This window comes from Rutilus rutilus (assembly GCF_951802725.1).
Source record: "Rutilus rutilus genome assembly, chromosome: 3".
NCBI lineage: Eukaryota > Metazoa > Chordata > Actinopteri > Cypriniformes > Leuciscidae > Rutilus > Rutilus rutilus.
Window position 1 is genome coordinate 12376675 of NC_140211.1, and position 17443 is coordinate 12394117.

General features: G+C 40.7%; 1 gene segment (V, D, J or C); it reads left to right on the plus strand.

Moving 5' to 3' along the window:
* The first annotated feature begins 657 nt into the window (after nucleotides 1–657).
* Nucleotides 658–3054, plus strand: LOC311288581. The segment is given in 6 exons: nucleotides 658–731; nucleotides 883–1233; nucleotides 1398–1427; nucleotides 1587–1736; nucleotides 1877–1911; nucleotides 2427–3054.
* The last annotated feature ends 14389 nt before the right edge of the window (nucleotides 3055–17443 follow it).

Consider the following 17443-nt stretch of genomic DNA (forward strand, 5'->3'; position numbering starts at 1 on the left):
TATTTATTGTATCTATCCGTACAATATGCTTCTCATGACTAAATGTCATCGTTTTCAAATACCTCTGTTTTCACAGTCCACACTACAATGTGAAAACACCGTTTTCAAATGTATCCACTTTGGAGAGCATTTTCAAAAAGCTCAGTTTTCATTCATAAAAACGCTGTCTCAGTGTGGACGGAAGGCCAAAACTGAGAGAAAAAGATGCATTTTCAAAAGAAAATGGTGGACAAGGCCTAAGGTACACAGTGGGTTCCTTTAGGCAAATAGTTAACCTAATAGTGCCATCACTAATCTTGTGTATAGATGCAATAGCAGAAAAAAATCTATTTACAGGCTGAAAATCATTAATAGGTATATATATATATATATATATATATATATATATATTATTTTTTTTTGACTATTTGCACTTTTAATACATTCAGGAAATCCCAAACATTTTCAGAGCACTGAATAAAAGAAGACTTAACATGGTGCCTTCATCAGTACATATTTTGTATTTGATGTTCTCTGTAGAGATTTCTTGTATCACAGCTCTATACGTGTCTGACCCTGACTGGCATTTTCATTGGCAGGTCTAACATATTTTTTCAGAGGTAAAAGCCACTCCTCCTTCTTATGTATAAAACACATTGATATCGCCCACTTAATTTCCTCTTCAGCTCTGGTTTGACTCAGTGCACAAATGTTACATATTTCAACTGCAGCGTTATTGCTCTTCGGGGCTGGTAAGATTTATCTATTGTAAACTACATTTCTATGATGGGAGACATGTTATAAAATCTTTGGAGAGTTATTAAAATGGGGAGAGATTTTAATGTAAAAATTATTTTTTGTGGTGTACTATGGCTTTACTTCTTTTCTTTTTACGTTTTTCAGGTTTTCTCCAAGTAATATTTTCTATAGCAAGTATGAATGCTCAGCCAGGAGACAGTGTCACTATGTGGTGTGCACATGCTATCCATGTTTCTGGAAACCTGTACTGGTTCAAACAAACAGACGGTGATGTGCCGATTACTATTGTGCGCATGCTATACACCAAGAGTCTTCAGACGGTAGAGCCAAAGTATTTCAACACTTTCACAAAAGACCAAATTGCCATGAATCTGTTCAGCAAAAGCACAACCCTAACAATTAAGCATGCAAGTATTTCTGATTCTGGCTTCTATTTTTGTGGAGCTACGGGATATTTCATAACATTTGGCAATGGAACCAGACTTGAAGTGAAAGGTAATCTTTTTGAATCTCAATATTCTCTCATGTTTATATCATGTTTATAGCTCTTTTTCTCATTTTGTCATAAATAGCACATGATGAAAAACACCACAGTTTAGATACCATTGTAAATGCCACAATGGTAAGTGACTCACACTGGCCAACTGTTTTCAATTCAGAGAAAAATGGCAAAGGAACCTCAAAAAAGGGTATGTTTATTATTTTACTTTCCATATTAAGTTGAAACTGCAGGTGATTAATATCTCAGTATATTCATGGGGAAAAAATATTATACAAGATGTGTTCTTTGTGGAATCACTAAGTGGTGTAATAAATATTGTAAAATTGAAATGTCCACTTTTTTACAGATGATGAGAAATTGTCTGTGTCTGAGGAGTGTTCTAGAGACATTTTTTTCATGCTGACTCTTCTATTTGGTGGCATCATTTTTTTTGCATGTATTATTCCTCTCCTTTTGGCGATTATCAGGCAACATAAAAGGCAGAAGCATAAAAAAGGTAAAATATTTACACTTGGTTAAACAGATCAATCACAAATGAAATCACAAATATAAATGTTAATCACCAATGTGGAATTCATTCTTCAAAAAATTTATTCTCAACAGCAACTGATTTACTTTTTCTGTGCTTTGTGACAGCCGCTGAATGTCAAACACAACAGCACGATGACAAGGTAAACTCACCGACTTCGATTATATTACAGGCTAAATAAAACTCATTCAAAATATCTCAAAGTAGAAATGAGAACAAGCAAATCTCTGTCTTTGTTCTGTTTCTTTCTAAAATTGATTGGAAATTAATTACTGCTATGCTTCTCAATGTTGGGTAGAAATGCTTTTGATTTTGCCGACAAACATTTGCATGTGTTCTGCCATTTTATAGTAAATTTAGTTGTGTCAACAAATGTCAACATTTGTTGCGCATTAAAGAAAAAAAATATATTTTTGTGTTGTTGGTATTAACAACTGTTTTGATTCTGATTAAACAATATTATTTCTAATTCTGTTGGCTATTGGACGTGAACTATTGCTCTTTTTTTTTTTTTTTTTTTTTGTGGGCTGTAGAATTTATTTTGGGCTAAAAATAAGAAAAAACAGGCTTGAGAATAAAATATAAGACGTCATATGATGAGTTTTCTTTTTAGAATTTCTGATTAGAATCTTGTAAAATATTTCTGCTTCTTTGCAGGAAAATGATTCAGTAGAATATGCTGCGGTGTATTTCTCAAACAAGAGGTCCAAAACGCCAGGAAGACATACTGAGGACGTAACTGTGAACACTGACACTACTTGAAATATAAAACAACATCAAACTTATTATTTGTAAATTAACAATGGTTTATTATCAACACCTGAACAATATCACAGTTTATTTTTTAATTTATTCATTATCGGAGGTCAAATGGTAGAAAGCTGATGTTCCGACATCAAACCCTGGGCCTTCAGAGAATTAAAGTCAGGATAAGATCAAGTTTAACAATTTGTGGGTCAGGTAAAATGTATCATGTAAAATGTATAATATAATTCAGAAATGATCAGTTAAAGACATGTTCATACATAAGTGTCAACGATGCTTTTTAGTTCTTTGTAAATTTGATTTGGAAAAATGTATTCTCAAAAGTGCTATAGGGAAACTATGGGGAGCTAAAGCAGTGAACAAAACATAAAATCAATATATCTGATCAATAATTAAACTTCTTGTTTTGAATTGGCAATATGTGCTGTGAAGTTGCCTGTTGATTGACATGTTTGTCATAGTTTGGTGTTGGCGTAAGCCACACCCCCTCATATATAAATAAAGCACACTGATTTCCTCATCTTAATTTCCTGGTTGGTTCTAGTCTGATTCAGTACAGCAATGTTTCATATAATCATTTCAGCGCTGCTGATCTGTGGCATGGGTAAGCATTACTGCACTATAATTGCTTCAGATATGCAAGATAGGAATGAATAATTCTGGAGTAAACATTAGGTGTGTGAGATACGCAGCCTTTTTTGTGTCATCAATTTATGTGTTCTAAATATTAATATGAAGTTATTTGTTATCCCTCTGTGGGTTTTAGGTTTGCTCACAGCTACAGCATCTCAGACAACCAATATGTCAGCTCAACCAGGAGATAATGTCACTATCTGGTTTCAACACACCTTAAATATTGGAAAAACATGCTCTGGTTCAAGCAAACAAACAGTGCTGTACCTCTTACTAGTGTATACATGATGTTACCTTACGATATTGAAGTAGTGCCAACTTATTTAAATGGTTTTCAACCAGACCGTCATGTGATGTCTCTGAACAGCAAAAACAGCTCCCTAAGAATTTTAGATGTGGATATTTCTGATTCTGGTCTGTACTACTGTGGTTGGAACAATCGGGTGTTCACATTTGGAGATGGAACAAACCTGGACATTAAAGGTAATCTTTCTTTATCAACAGCATATTGTAGAGGAACTGCTTGCCCACATTGGGCCCTATTTTAACGATCTGAAACGCAAGTGTCAAGCGCAAAGCGCAAGTCACTTTGTGGGCGGGTCTTGGGCACTGTTGCTATTTTCCCGGCGGGATAAATGACTCTTGCGCCCGGCGCAAATCTAAAAGGGGTTGGTCTGAAGTAGCTTCATTATTCATAGGTGTGGTTTGGGTGTAACGTGAAATAAACCAATCAGAGCGACATCTCACATTCCCTTTAAGAGCAGGCGCGCTTGTTCTAAAGCGGATTCCTATTATAACGGCGGATTTGCCAGGCGCATGCCAGGAGCAGTTCACAGCCAAGGAGACCGACGTTCTCGTCAGGGACGTTGGGGATGGAGAAACACACCCAAATTAACTTCGGTTAAACAGGCGTATGATAATTTGGGTAAATGTGTAAGCTAGATGTATGCTTTTATAATAAAATGTCTATCTATGTATCTATCTATGTATCTATCTATCTATCTATCTATCTATCTATCTATCTATCTATCTATCGTAATAATGTATGATTTGCAAAAATGATAACTGCTGCGTCTGTGTGTAGATGAGAGAATCAAAGTGTATGCGCGTTGTGCACACGCTACATTGATTAAGGCCAAGCATGCGCCCTTAAAATAGCATATGAATAACATGCGCAACGCGCCACTGACTTTAAACTGTTTTTTTTTTTCGGTCAGTGGCGCAATTGTTTTCTAAACCTGTAAAATAGCATGAGGGAACGTTTGCGCCGGAACACGCCTCCTCTTTGCGCTGAACCGCCCCGGGGAGCGCAAGTGTATTTCTTAGTTAACCGACGTGCGTCTGTGGAGGGAAAAGTCCGCTTTGCGCGGGTGCAAAATAGGAATGATACATGCGTCGGTGTACAAAGTCAATTGCGCTGGGTGCAAGATAGGGCCCTTTATGTATGGTAGAATAATATATTTAAAAAATCTGATTTTTTTTTCCAAAGTACAGACATACATCCAGACTGCAACAAGAAGTTGCGTTGATTTTCTAAATGACTCATATATTTAAATTCTTTATTTATTGCATAGAGAGGAGCGTTGCGCCACTGAAAAATGAAACCTACGAAATTACAAATATAGGTGTTTATCATCTGCCTTTCTTTAACACTCATAACATTCATAATTTCATATGCAATGATGCTTTATCTAGATTGTGTTAAATGTGATTTACTTTTAACAGATCTTAAGAGGAGTCTAAAAAATACTGTCCTGGAAACGTCTCGGTTAAGTATGTAACCCTCGTTCCCTGAGTAGGGAACGGAGACGTATGGGGTTTTGCTTAGAAAGCCTCTCACCTTCGAGTATACAAAACGAGCCAATGGCAAGAAAATGCCATGGGTCTGCGGAATTTGCATAGCGTAACTCCGCCCCACCTCGTGGGTATATAAGGAAGTATGCTGGCAACATGCAGATATGTTTCTTCGCTGAGGAGAAACTTACAGAATACGTATATGACCCAGAGGGGATGCATACGGAGAATCACTGGGTTGGCCAGCCGTAGGTGGAATATTTCAACCCCAGGGGTGGCAAGGTGGCTTGCCAAGGGAAAGACACATGCTCAGAGAGGCTTACAGTGGAAATACACATGTGGGGGTCGCCCAGAGGGGGAACCATGCACATGGAGGCACCTAGCCAAGGTGAGACAGCCTTTGCTTGGAGAGAGCCTTTCCCTTCAGCTTCCCACCATAACAGACAAAGAGCTGGTCTGAGGTCCTGAAACACTGCGTTCTGTCTACGTAAGCACAGAGGGCGCGTACTGGACAGAGCAGTGCCAAGGCTGGGTCTGCCTCCTCCAAGGGCAGCGCTTGCAGGTTCACCACCTGGTCTCGAAAGGGAGTGGTGGGAACCTTGGGCACGTATCCAGGCCGGGGTCTCAGGATCACGTGAGAGTAGGCCGGCCCGAATTCCGGGCATGCTTCGTCAACCGAAAATGCCTGCAGGTCCCCTACCCTCTTAATGGAGGCCAATGCAACCAGGAGCGCTGTCTTCATTGACAGGAACTTAAGCTCCACTGACTGCAGAGGCTCAAAGGGAGCACTCTGCAGGGCAGTTAGCACCACTGAGAGGGGTCCCAAGACGGTACGAGAGGAGGGCGAGTGGGATTCAGTCTCCTGGCTCCTCTCAGGTACCTGATGATCAGGTTGTGCTTTCCCAGAGACTTTCCTTCAACTGCATCGTGATGTGCAGCAATAGCGACAACATACACTTTCAGGGTGGAGGGAGACAGCCTTCGCTCCAACCCTCCGTGCCGAGCGGGAATAAAACAGGTCGCAATGGGACGAGTCGTGGGATGCAAACAGGTCTACCTGTGCATCCCCGAACTGATCCCAGATCAGATGAACCGTCTGGGGATGGAGTCTCCATTCTTCGGGGAGAGGCCGAAGCCGAGACAGCTCGTCGGCTGCATGGTTCAGGTCTCTCGGGATATAAATGGCTTGAAGCGACCTCAGATGCTTCTGACTCCATAGGAGGAGGTGGCGGGCGAGTTTTGACATACGGCGGGAGCGTAGACCACCTTGTCGGTTGATGTACGCTACTGTCGCAGTATTGTCTGATCGGACTAGTACGTGCTGACCCCTGAGCAGCACACGGAAGCTGTGCAGGGCGAGACGTACAGCCAGCAACGCGAAGCGGAATGACCGGCCCGGACGTGGGTGGCATAGCGGCCTGGTGTGGGGGCACGGTAATTAGCCGCGTCCTGCCAGAGGAGGCCAGGGAAGGACCAGTGTTCCACGGGGGCGTGCTCTGGCAGGGGTCTGGCGACAGAGGGGGACGAGAGTGGCGAGGCTCGAGAGTGGCGAGGCTCGTGAGCGGCGCGTACTGTCATCCACAGCCTCTTGGGGCTCCGAGGAAGGGGCATCAGTTCTTGAAACAAGAGATTCTCCCCCGGCCCTCCACCGGGGGAAGGAGTGGCCCTGCTACCAGCTCCTGAGAAGAACTGAGCCCTACCTCCAAGCTGCCCATCTCGAGAGTGCTGCTTAGCCTGGCGTTTGGCCAGCTAAGGGGCGGAGACGGGCGCTGCCGCCCTCCTGCATCCTCCTCCTGCCCGGAGCCAGTGAAGGCTCGAGGGGAGGGGCCGCAGGGAGGCGGCCTCGGCGGGAAGCAGACTAAGGAGACCGCACGGATGGATGACCATTGGTGCAGAAGGCCTCAGTCTGCTTCTGGGGGGGGGTCGAAGACTGTAGGGTACAGTCCTCAACCACACCACCGAGGAGCCCAGCCAGGGACATGGGGGAGCTGAGAAAATGAATTCTCAGACCCACTCACATCAACCTGGCTGAGCCCATTCCTGGACCACACTTGTGGACATCACCTGGCCCAGGGATCACGCAGGTACCGATGTCGCCCGTAGAGCGAGGACAGTAGTGTGCGTGGCGGATCGACCAACCCGGACATGGGAGGCATAGCGTCCCTGCGTGGGAGCGTGGTCGAGTTTCCGCATTCTGTCAGTGTTGGCCAGGGAAGGACCAGCGTTCCACGGCGGCCTGGTCTGACAGAAATCCTGGGTCAGCACTGCCTCGAAGGTGAAGGCAACACACAGCACTGCATACCTGTGCCACGATAGTGACAGAGAACATACAGCCCACGAGTCACAGGGACTCTCGCGAGCCGCAGGCGTCCTGATGCACGTCCGGGAGAAAGGCACTGGGGGCGAGTGCTGTAGAGCAAGGAACCAATCGTCAAGCCTACAGCGCTCGGGGCTCGCCTGGTGATGCTGTGAGTGACATGACACCATCTGCTGGAGCCCCGAATGAAAACACTGCGTCCCCGAGAGGAACCAGGCACACACGGAAGCCCCACGGTTTGCGATGAGGAGGGGGGCGTGGCCCAAGGAATACTCGTCGGTATTATGCCACACCGTAACCCTCAGATCACCCTGGCCACCAGCCAAAGTATCCCCTCTCGAGAAAGAGATAGATTGGGGTGTGGCAGAGGGGACTCTCACACGGTGATCATTGAGTCTCGATCTATAAACACCGCGATGGTCATGTTCCCGCAATGAAAACATGACTCATCCACGAGCTGTGCCGAGCGTGATTAAGTCCAACACGCGAAACAGCGCTCCTGACCGTTAGGCAGATGAATCACGCGCCCACATCCAGTAAATACACGGGCGGGCCGTCTTGAAAAAGACGTGCCGCGTGCAGCTCTTTTAGAGAGAGGAAAAAGCTCAGCAGAGTGCTGAAGCGCCCAGGGAGAAACACACACACTGTCGGCAAGATCACTGCACAGATCAGCAGCAGGCAATGCTATCTCGCTGGAACGCGCCATCACACCAACACACTGAAGAGCCGCTCATCTCGTGGAGTGAAGATGATTCAGAATGGCTTGTAGGAGTGAAGAGAACTCTTGGCTCCGAAGCGAAAACATATCTGCATGTTGCCAGCGTACTTCCTTATATACCCACGAGGTGGGGCGGAGTTACGCTATGCAAATTCCGCAGACCCATGGCATTTTCTTGCCATTGGCTCGTTTTGTATACTCGAAGGTGAGAGGCTTTCTAAGCGAAACCCCATTCATCGTCACTGACGTAACTCGTAGTGACGACGAAAGGGAACATCTTTTATACACTGACCTTTATTTTTGGTGGTATTGTTGTTATTCTGATCATCATTCCTCTTACACTGTTCATTGTTAAGATCAGAAACACACAGAAAAAAGGTAACAGTACATCTATTCAGTTCAAGATATTTAATACCAGTGTGAATGCTTTCACATATTGTGGCAAATAAATCATAGGATTCTGTGATATACTAAGTAATACTAAATGTCTTTTTCTCTTTGTTGTCACAGATGCTGATCAGCATGTAACACAACATCATGAGGTAAACATTCTTAATATTCAGTTATTTGATTACACAAAAATTTAATGCAAAGCATATTTCACACAGAAGTATTCTGAGGTCTATGAGGTCTATGCGTCTCTGCTGTTTAAAGGAGTTCAAAAATCTGAAAACTATAAACTGACTTTTCTAATATCAATGTTTTTCAATATTTCTTAAATGTCTAACATTCTTCAGGCGATATAAAGTTTCTTACTTGATGATCTTTTACATACGGACTGCAGGCCTGCTTCTTTTTTCTGTTTAGTACTAGCCATGTTCTTAAAAAGGACTGCATGGTTGAAATATTTTTGTAAATATTAAATATCAAAATTAAATATGATTTATTCTTGAATAAAGTGGGTATAAAATATAAAGTATTTTGCATGGGTAAAATGATCATGCATTTTATATCTGTGGGAGAACAAATCAGGAACACTTTCAGTTAAATTCCACTTTTTCTTTCCCTGACTATTTCCCAAATACCCACAACATCAGAATTAGCATTGAATAATAAAATCTACGTAACAGCAGTGAATGTAGTTTGATGTTACTAAGTCTATTTTATATATAATAACCGTTTGCCTTCGTTTTGCTAAACACACAGATTTTCTTCTAAGTGCATTTGAATTTGATTTAATAAGTGAAAATTATTTAAATTTAATAAATTGAAAGATTACAGTAGCTCTGTTGATAAATGCATCTTTGGTTCGGTTGCAGGAGCCTCATTCAACATTGTATGCTGCTCTACAGTTCTCAAAACAGAAAACCAGAAGAGCAGCCAGACATGCTGTGGATACAGAAGTTGTGTATTCTGCTAGATAGTCTAGCAATGACACATGGTCCAATATTGTTGCCTAATGTTGTGTTTACAAGCTATATTTTTATCAAGACTCTAATATTTATATGTTGCTAATGCCATAAATTTAAAGTGTATGTGGGATCTGAAATGTTTAATATTTTTGAAACAATAAAAGTTGTGCAATCATGTGGAAGTTCTACTAAGAACATTTTTTTAGATCTGTGTATATACTGTATCATGGAGATATAACCAGGCCCTTACAGAAGAGGCAGGGGTTGTGATGAACTTCAGCGGACCAGACCATATACATATCAAAAAATAAATTGTTATAATTACTGTATATCTGTAGCCTGGTAATACCAAACTCTGCTACTTCGCTTTGCTTCGTAGACAGAGTCTGGAATGGCATTATAGTAGCCTGGGTGCCAGCCCGAACCCCGCCCACAACATTTTTTGGTCGGGAAGTTCGGTCTGGACTCGATCAGAGAATGTCTAATATGGCGAGAAGTTTCACTCTCACTACACTTCCGGCTTCTGAACTGGTTGCAGTTCCACTCTGATTCCATATGAGGGCGCTCACAGGACGAGTGCAGAATGAATGGAGGTCAATGGCGGTATACCCCTCAAAATCCACTTTTCTCAGGATATAATTTTTTGTCTAGTAATTTGAATGTTGTATTCGAAAGGAGATGCAAAGAAATTACACATTGCTGGGTGTTAGATTTTTTAGAGTCACTTATTTGCTTTAAAAAAGTCTTTCAAAATGTCAATGACGTCAGAATGCTGACGTCATTAGCAGAATGCTAGCGTGTTATGGGCAACAACAACTCAACCTGTAAGAAATCAAAACGACATAAGTACTCGTTCATTCAACTTTCGACCTAAAACCCATGTTGAACTTACAAAATCTACAATCAGATCTGAGATTTCTCAACGGCAATCGGGTGAAAGAGACAAATTTAGCCGTCTAGCCCCATTGACTCCCATTCATTTTGCACTCATGGCGAGCGCCCCCAGTGGAACTCTGGTGGTACTACAACCAAAATTCGGTACAATAGGGCTTAATAGGGAGTGGACAGGCTCTCCGTAGACGGGCTCTGACTCGATCCATTGAGGAGTAATTATGCTCGGCTCCTAGAAGGCCGAGCCAATCAAATTGCCAGGGTGGGCTTTAATCGATGATGGACAGATGGTCTGCGGTTACGTCACCAAAGAGCGCTTGATTTGAATTAGTTTACAACAAAGACGACTGCAGCTGGAGAATTGAGATTTCACGAGTTCACATTTACAAATAAGTCAGATAGAATAAATGCGTAGGCTATATGAGATGTCATGAGTTCACACAAATAAGTAAGATAGAATAAATGCGTATATGACGTGCTGTCCGAGAGGGCTGTGGGCTCGGTAGCCATACTCCCCCCGTGTTCCTGGTTGTGAGAGAACAAGACAAGAGTGAGGATTCGGGGTGGTGGAGGGATGCTGAAAAACTGTCAAGGAGTGTTAGGTAAGTTGACAGAGTGAATATGCTTCCGCGGTAACGTTAAACATGGTATTGTTTGATGACAAGTTGATATTGGATTGAGTACGTGCTCCTCCCGAACTTGTTTATGAAACATAATGTGTAGATTCCGCCATCGCGTCTGTTATAGAAGATATCGACAGCGCATTCATTTTAAAAGAGGAACAGAGAGCCGCGCCCGCGACATTTTGTTGGTTGAAAATATGAATGAAGGACATGCGTCATTTACTCCGTTGCTCTGATTGGTTGTAGGTCTATCCAATTGAGTGCAGAGGTTTTTTTTTTCCTAGTTCGGTTGAGACACGCCCCATAATCAAATCTCTATGGAGCGGTATCAGACTCACATTCTGACTAGAATATGAGTATGACGAAGTCAGGCTAGCATTATAGAGAAGTGTTTTCTCTCTCGCGGGGGGCGCTTGTCTGAAGTTTAAAATCATTGGTTACCCGTAAGCCAATCACATAACGTTTGGTTATAGCGTGTGTTATGCGCATGCTCAGCCGCATCTAACTTCCACTGTAAACACATGTATGATGCGAAAACAAAACCACCGAGCGAAATACCGGAGTGAACATGGCTGTGCGCGACTTTTGCAGATTATGTGAAGTAAAAATCTACGCATCCACGGTACAATCAGTGTCTACGTCACCGCTCTCAGCCCGCCCTCTGTTCGTTGATTGGCCCGGCTGTTTTCAGGCCGGAGGCAAACAGAAAGCTATTACGCTGTCTCAGACTGACTACAGGAGCGAAATGAAATTGAGCGGAAGTAAGAAGTCTGACGTAGTCAGGCTAGTATATCTGTGCACACATTTCAAAACAATGAAGTACGTTGAGAGCAGCAGCTGTATAGCCTGATCATGCTGAACATATGATATTAGTTACTCATGACGATTTATTAGCAGAACATGCTTTAAAAAAATATATATATATATTGTGATGTGTAGACCATAAAAAAAAAAAAAATAATCTTAAATGTCTGTGTGTCAGTGGGTGCACCTGTGCATCACAGTCTGACTATTTTCCACTCACCAAACTGACCCCCGGCTCATCTCTCACACCCCTCACTGCAGCTAAACCACACATTCACACTACAGGCCTTTCACACTACTTTCCAGAACCGCAGACAAAAGTGAGGTGACAAGTCAACACATGACAATAACTTGAATAATATATATATACTCGAGAATTAAATTATGAAACAGTAATGAAAATACAAAAAATCTTTTAAATTAAGATGCTGATCTTTGTCAGAAATGAAAATTTCCCAAATTACCCCCCACCGCCCACCCCTGGATATCTTTTTAAATTCAATATATATAGTATATTCCTTAGTGGTTTAAAATACTGCAGGGAATGCAAGCAATGCTACAGACATTTTCAGATTGCAAACTACATCTGAAATGTGTGAAGAATTTAAGAGGTCAAATGAAATCAGAAGACATTTTTAAAAAGTCCTTCAAATTGCTTGTATTATTATTGAGTATTAATTGCCTGCCACAACACCCCATGCTGATGGTGCTAATAATAATTTTTAAAAAAAGTGAAAAACTAAACTAAATTCAAGACCACAATGGGTGTATATAACTCATCTGCTTGCATTCAGATGCAGTGTATTGACAGCCTTATTTTAACAAAAACAAAACAAAAAAATGTTTTAAATGTATTTCTGTTGGCTTTCAGGGAATGTTACTGTTCCCCTATGGTATCATTTCCCAGGCCAAGCCCATTAACCCTAAAACACAACACAATGCAATGCGTAATTCGAAAAACAGGTAAACACCTGTGAAAAATCAATACGTTCAATTTACGCTTCAAATTAACACAGTACATTGGGACCTATTTTTATAGACTTTTCAACAATATTTCTCTTAATGCATAATACAGTTTTTACCACTGTGCAGAACTGAAACTTGATTCCTTTGCTTCTATGCAAGCACCATTATACACATTGTCTTATTTTTATCATTATGTGTTAAAGGCTAACTTTTTACACAATGCACTTTTAAGGTCTGCAACTGCACGCATACCACACGTTAGTTCCTGTCACATGTTGACGAATGGTTTCGGAAACCGACTTATGCCACTAAATTTATATATAAGACAATGAATTCAATCCACAAAGCTTGGTTGCGGTCACCCTTTGTTTCTGAAAGTAACATAGAACAAACAAACAACCTGAAGCGCGCTTAGGTCTCTGTGGGTAAAAGTTTCCATACATCATCTTATTGCAGTGAAACTTAAGAGTCAAAGCCAGGCGCAGACAACTGTGTTTAGAGTTTGTCCACCAGCATTACCTACCAACACACCACAAGTAGTGATTATTCAAGAACCTTTATATTATTCTGAATTGTCATGCAGTGGTTCAGAATGTGCCACATACAAAAAGGGTATTGTACTTTAACACGATCATTTAACCCAGAAGTTCTGGATCTGAAGGTGCAGCCGATAGAAGTTCAGTCCATATTTCTCAATGCAAAATTCTTACAAAGGCCCATTTCTAATATCAAATGGAAATATATGTTTGCATTCAACTAATGCTAACCCCCGTCAACCCCATGACTTAACACACAGAACTGCCTAGACTGAGTAAACTACTACAGTATATGAGCACAACGATTGCAAGAATAAATATGCTGTTATTTTCATTAGCATAAAATAAAATTGAAGTATTGTGACATTTAGGGGAACTGATGAGAATATAAATGTGCTGTAATAGTTTGACAAAAGGGATGTGTTGTGAGTCTGTGTTTTTCTATTGACTGCACATAGGGGGCACTATTTCATTATTTGAAATGTTTTACAGGATACTATTGTTAGAGGTCATGATAGTGGACGTGTTTTGCGGTTACATTATTGATTAGTCATAAAAGGCATGCAAAGTGTGTCAAACATCCATGACCGGCTGAATTATCTTTAATGGTAAATGACTGGATGAGCTATAAGAAGAACTATGACAAAATTCAAATGTTTCCTATAAATACATTGTACTTCTAGACTATAAACTATATACAGTAAACATCATTTTGTGAGTATGATGTTATTGAAACAATGACTGTTATTAGCCGTTGATCCGTTCTGATCAGGCCCCATGGGTCGGCAGAATGTGATTCGCAAAGTTTTGAATTTATTGGTGGAAAAACATTTCATAAAAAGGTTTTTCTAGTTGCTGAGAGCCTTATTCTTTCACAAAGAAATGTGTTATATTAGTGAACTTATGATCAGAGAATCAAAATTGAAATATTGCAATTTACTATACTATATGTGTATGACTAAGAGGGGCAAAATACAAGCATCTTGAATGTGTGGCCCTCAATAAAAAGAAATCTGCTCTCTTTGTTCATGGCCACTCAGTTAGACTAGCAGGGTTTTTTATTTAATTTAAAATTTTTACATGCATATGTATTTAGGTTCAGGTGATGCAAAAAAACAACAACTAAAAAACATAAGTTTCACTTTTAAGCAGTGTAAGGCGTTTTTTGAAAAAGACTAACACACAAATGAGCTTATCTGAACCAGATGAAGTAGAATTTCACTGGTTTACTGATGATAACACTTGTCTATTTAGCTCCCCCTGCTGTTGAGAATCGAAATTGCAAAGGTGAAGCAGTTTGTATTAAAATGCAGTTCAAGAACTAAAATGTTTTCAATTCAGCGTCATGCATAGACCTACCGGTTAGATGGCATATGGAAATGAACACGGCTGAAAACATGGATGGATAGACACAGTCAATAGCACGCACACCTACAGGTCCTAGATCACGTAATTTTCACAACTTTTTACAACTGTTTTATGGAGTTTTTGTCTACTAGAAGTTTTTTCTGTAAAGACGTTCGAATTGAAAAAAAAAAACAGTCGGATTGTTGTTAAGTACAATCGAATGCACTGGGCTTCGTTTCCCGATAACGTCTCTTAGCGCGCTACGAAGACTCTTAAGGTATAACTCTAGGCGTGTTCCCCGAACCATACCTTAGGAAGCTGCTTGAGATATACCTTCTTATGTACGACGTTACCAGGTGCTGTCCGTGGCGATGGCGCTGAATTGGTTAATATAGATGGCTTGAGAATAAATTATTCTCTCGTGCAGGGGCTGCTTCACTGCATTATGTGTTAAAGCAGTGTTCTTTATAAAAGAAGCACTTCAGAAATAGTTGAAATTGCATTTATTAGGACTCATTGGATATAATAAAAAATAATCCAAACTATAATAGCCTAGCCTACATATTTTAAAATTGTATATATTGCTGCCATAATAACCATTCAAATTTTTACGTGCTTTCTTCTCTTTCCCATTTTTGTTTGCTGAGGTGGAGCTGCAATGAAATATTGTTCTTGTAAATACTTTCCAGCATTTCAGTAATAAAAGTGCTCGGCAGTGATCAAAAAAGATTTAAACAGTGAATTTTTAATCTCTTCTTAGGTGGTTTCAGACAGCATTTAAATTAGGTTACCACACGACCTGTTTGTCAAAAAACAGTAGATAATTTGGCCAGGGATTTTTACGCGGGTTGGGTGAGAAAAAACACTGACATTATGGATTCGGACGGCAATAAAATCACAGACTTATACCCCTGTAAATGTTTTAAATACCGGACGAGCCCATGAGAAACAATATTAGCGTCTGAGTAGGACTTAACTGACAGTATGCTTTCACTGGTCTTTGAAAGCGCTCCGCAGACGACGCCGTCTTTTAGAACAACTATTCGCTGCCATAGTTTGAGCAAACTCCCCACCACAATCATTCCCTTTAAATAGAATGATTTCTGTCAGGACACTGGAGCTCCCCCTCCATGAACCAGGCTTTCAATTGAAGATCATCACTACTGACCCAAAACCAATGACCAGCCATAAAGCGCAGGCCAGTCCACACATAAGCTGTCTGGGATGTTATGGTGTTATTTATCACCTCTGCCATAATCGTCTGAGATCTCAGACTCGCCAGGTCAGTGTAGGTCTGTCTGCAGTAGTCCAGGGCTTCATCCCACGTCTTATTCTTATAGACCAAAATTGGGCCAACGAGCTCCATACAGTAAAATGACAGCGTCTGCGACACGGAATATTGTGCAGTTTAGAAGTGGATTGTTTTAGCCCGCCACACTCTGCAGTATCACCATTCGGTAGTCCACTATCCCAGTTGTCAATTGCTTCCACTTCACCTCCAGACCAGATCCATTCTCCTGGGTTGTTAGGGCTTATGTATAGTCCAATCCAGTTAAATCGAGATGTGAAATCTGTATCCCTAGAGATTTTGTGCCTCTTCTTTATTAACAGTGAACAGGTCATCATGGTACTTTCTGCAGTACGTTTGTGCATCTTTCCAGGTCATTTTTTGGTCACAAAAAAGTGTGTTCTGAGACTGAAATTCAGTCTAAAGAGACTCAAAAGAAAGAACACTGTGACTGCAGCCTTCATTTCTATACAGATGATCTACACTGTAAGGCCTTCGTGTGTGCTAAGTTATAATGTTATCACAAATCTCAAATTTGTCTCAAATGATAGACCAATAAATAAGGCTGCAGAGCATTGGCCACAACCTTCAAGAATTTGTGTAACAAATATTTAAAGAAATCATTGCAAATATGCTGAGAGAAAAGAAATCATGTGATCCATCCAAGCAAAATTAAGAGTATAACAACCAGATAGTGTCCATGATTTTACATAAATATACAGAAGAATCATAATAATAATAATAATAATAATAAAGGGATGGGTACACTGCAATAAATTCTGTAAAAAATGTGAAATAAATTTGATCATTTATACAAAATGATATAAAATAAGACAAAATGATCATCATCTGGTAATGAATTGCTGGGGGCTGTAAAAGTAAATGCAATATTCCATTATTACTTTATTCTAAACATTTCTTTCTTAAAATACTCAAATCATTTTTAATGGAACCATCAATAAACCAGAATCCTATGATACACTGTAATTCTCTGTGTTGTTGCCAAATTCAGATCACACATCACTGCTGTCCTGCTGGTTATATAACAAGACTTTGTTTTGGATAAACGCAATACAATTGTATAATTGTATAACAATGTGTGATCTGAATTTGGCAACAATACAGAGAATTATAGTGAAGTTTTTGAATATTTTTCATAATAACAAATCATAAAAAAATGCAAAAATAAATAAATAAATAAATGTTTTCCCAAAATAAGTGTTGTCTGATGTGTAAGTCTACCACAGCATCTTTTCAGCATTCATAGGAGTGTTGTTAACTGATTCACAAGAGTTTTGAGAACTAATACACACCACAGTATCTCGTGTAGGCAGATTCTGTCAGGAGATCGCCGCATCCAAAGTCAATGAATGATTTTGACTTCGAGTGTCTTACAGTCTATCAGCAGGTTCTCTAATTTGATAGTGCTGGGGTTTGAGGGTCACGGTGATGGAGGTCGTGAACCTGCTCGCTATCCGTGAACGGTTGTAATCGTGAACTTCTGTGTCCCATAATGAATCGCTGTTGTGTATCAATCACACTAAAAGCAGCTACAAACTCAGTAAATGAGTAAAGTGTGGAGAGATACGCGCAACGATATAAAAATAATCTAACTCTTTATGACGCCATAATGGCTCTGA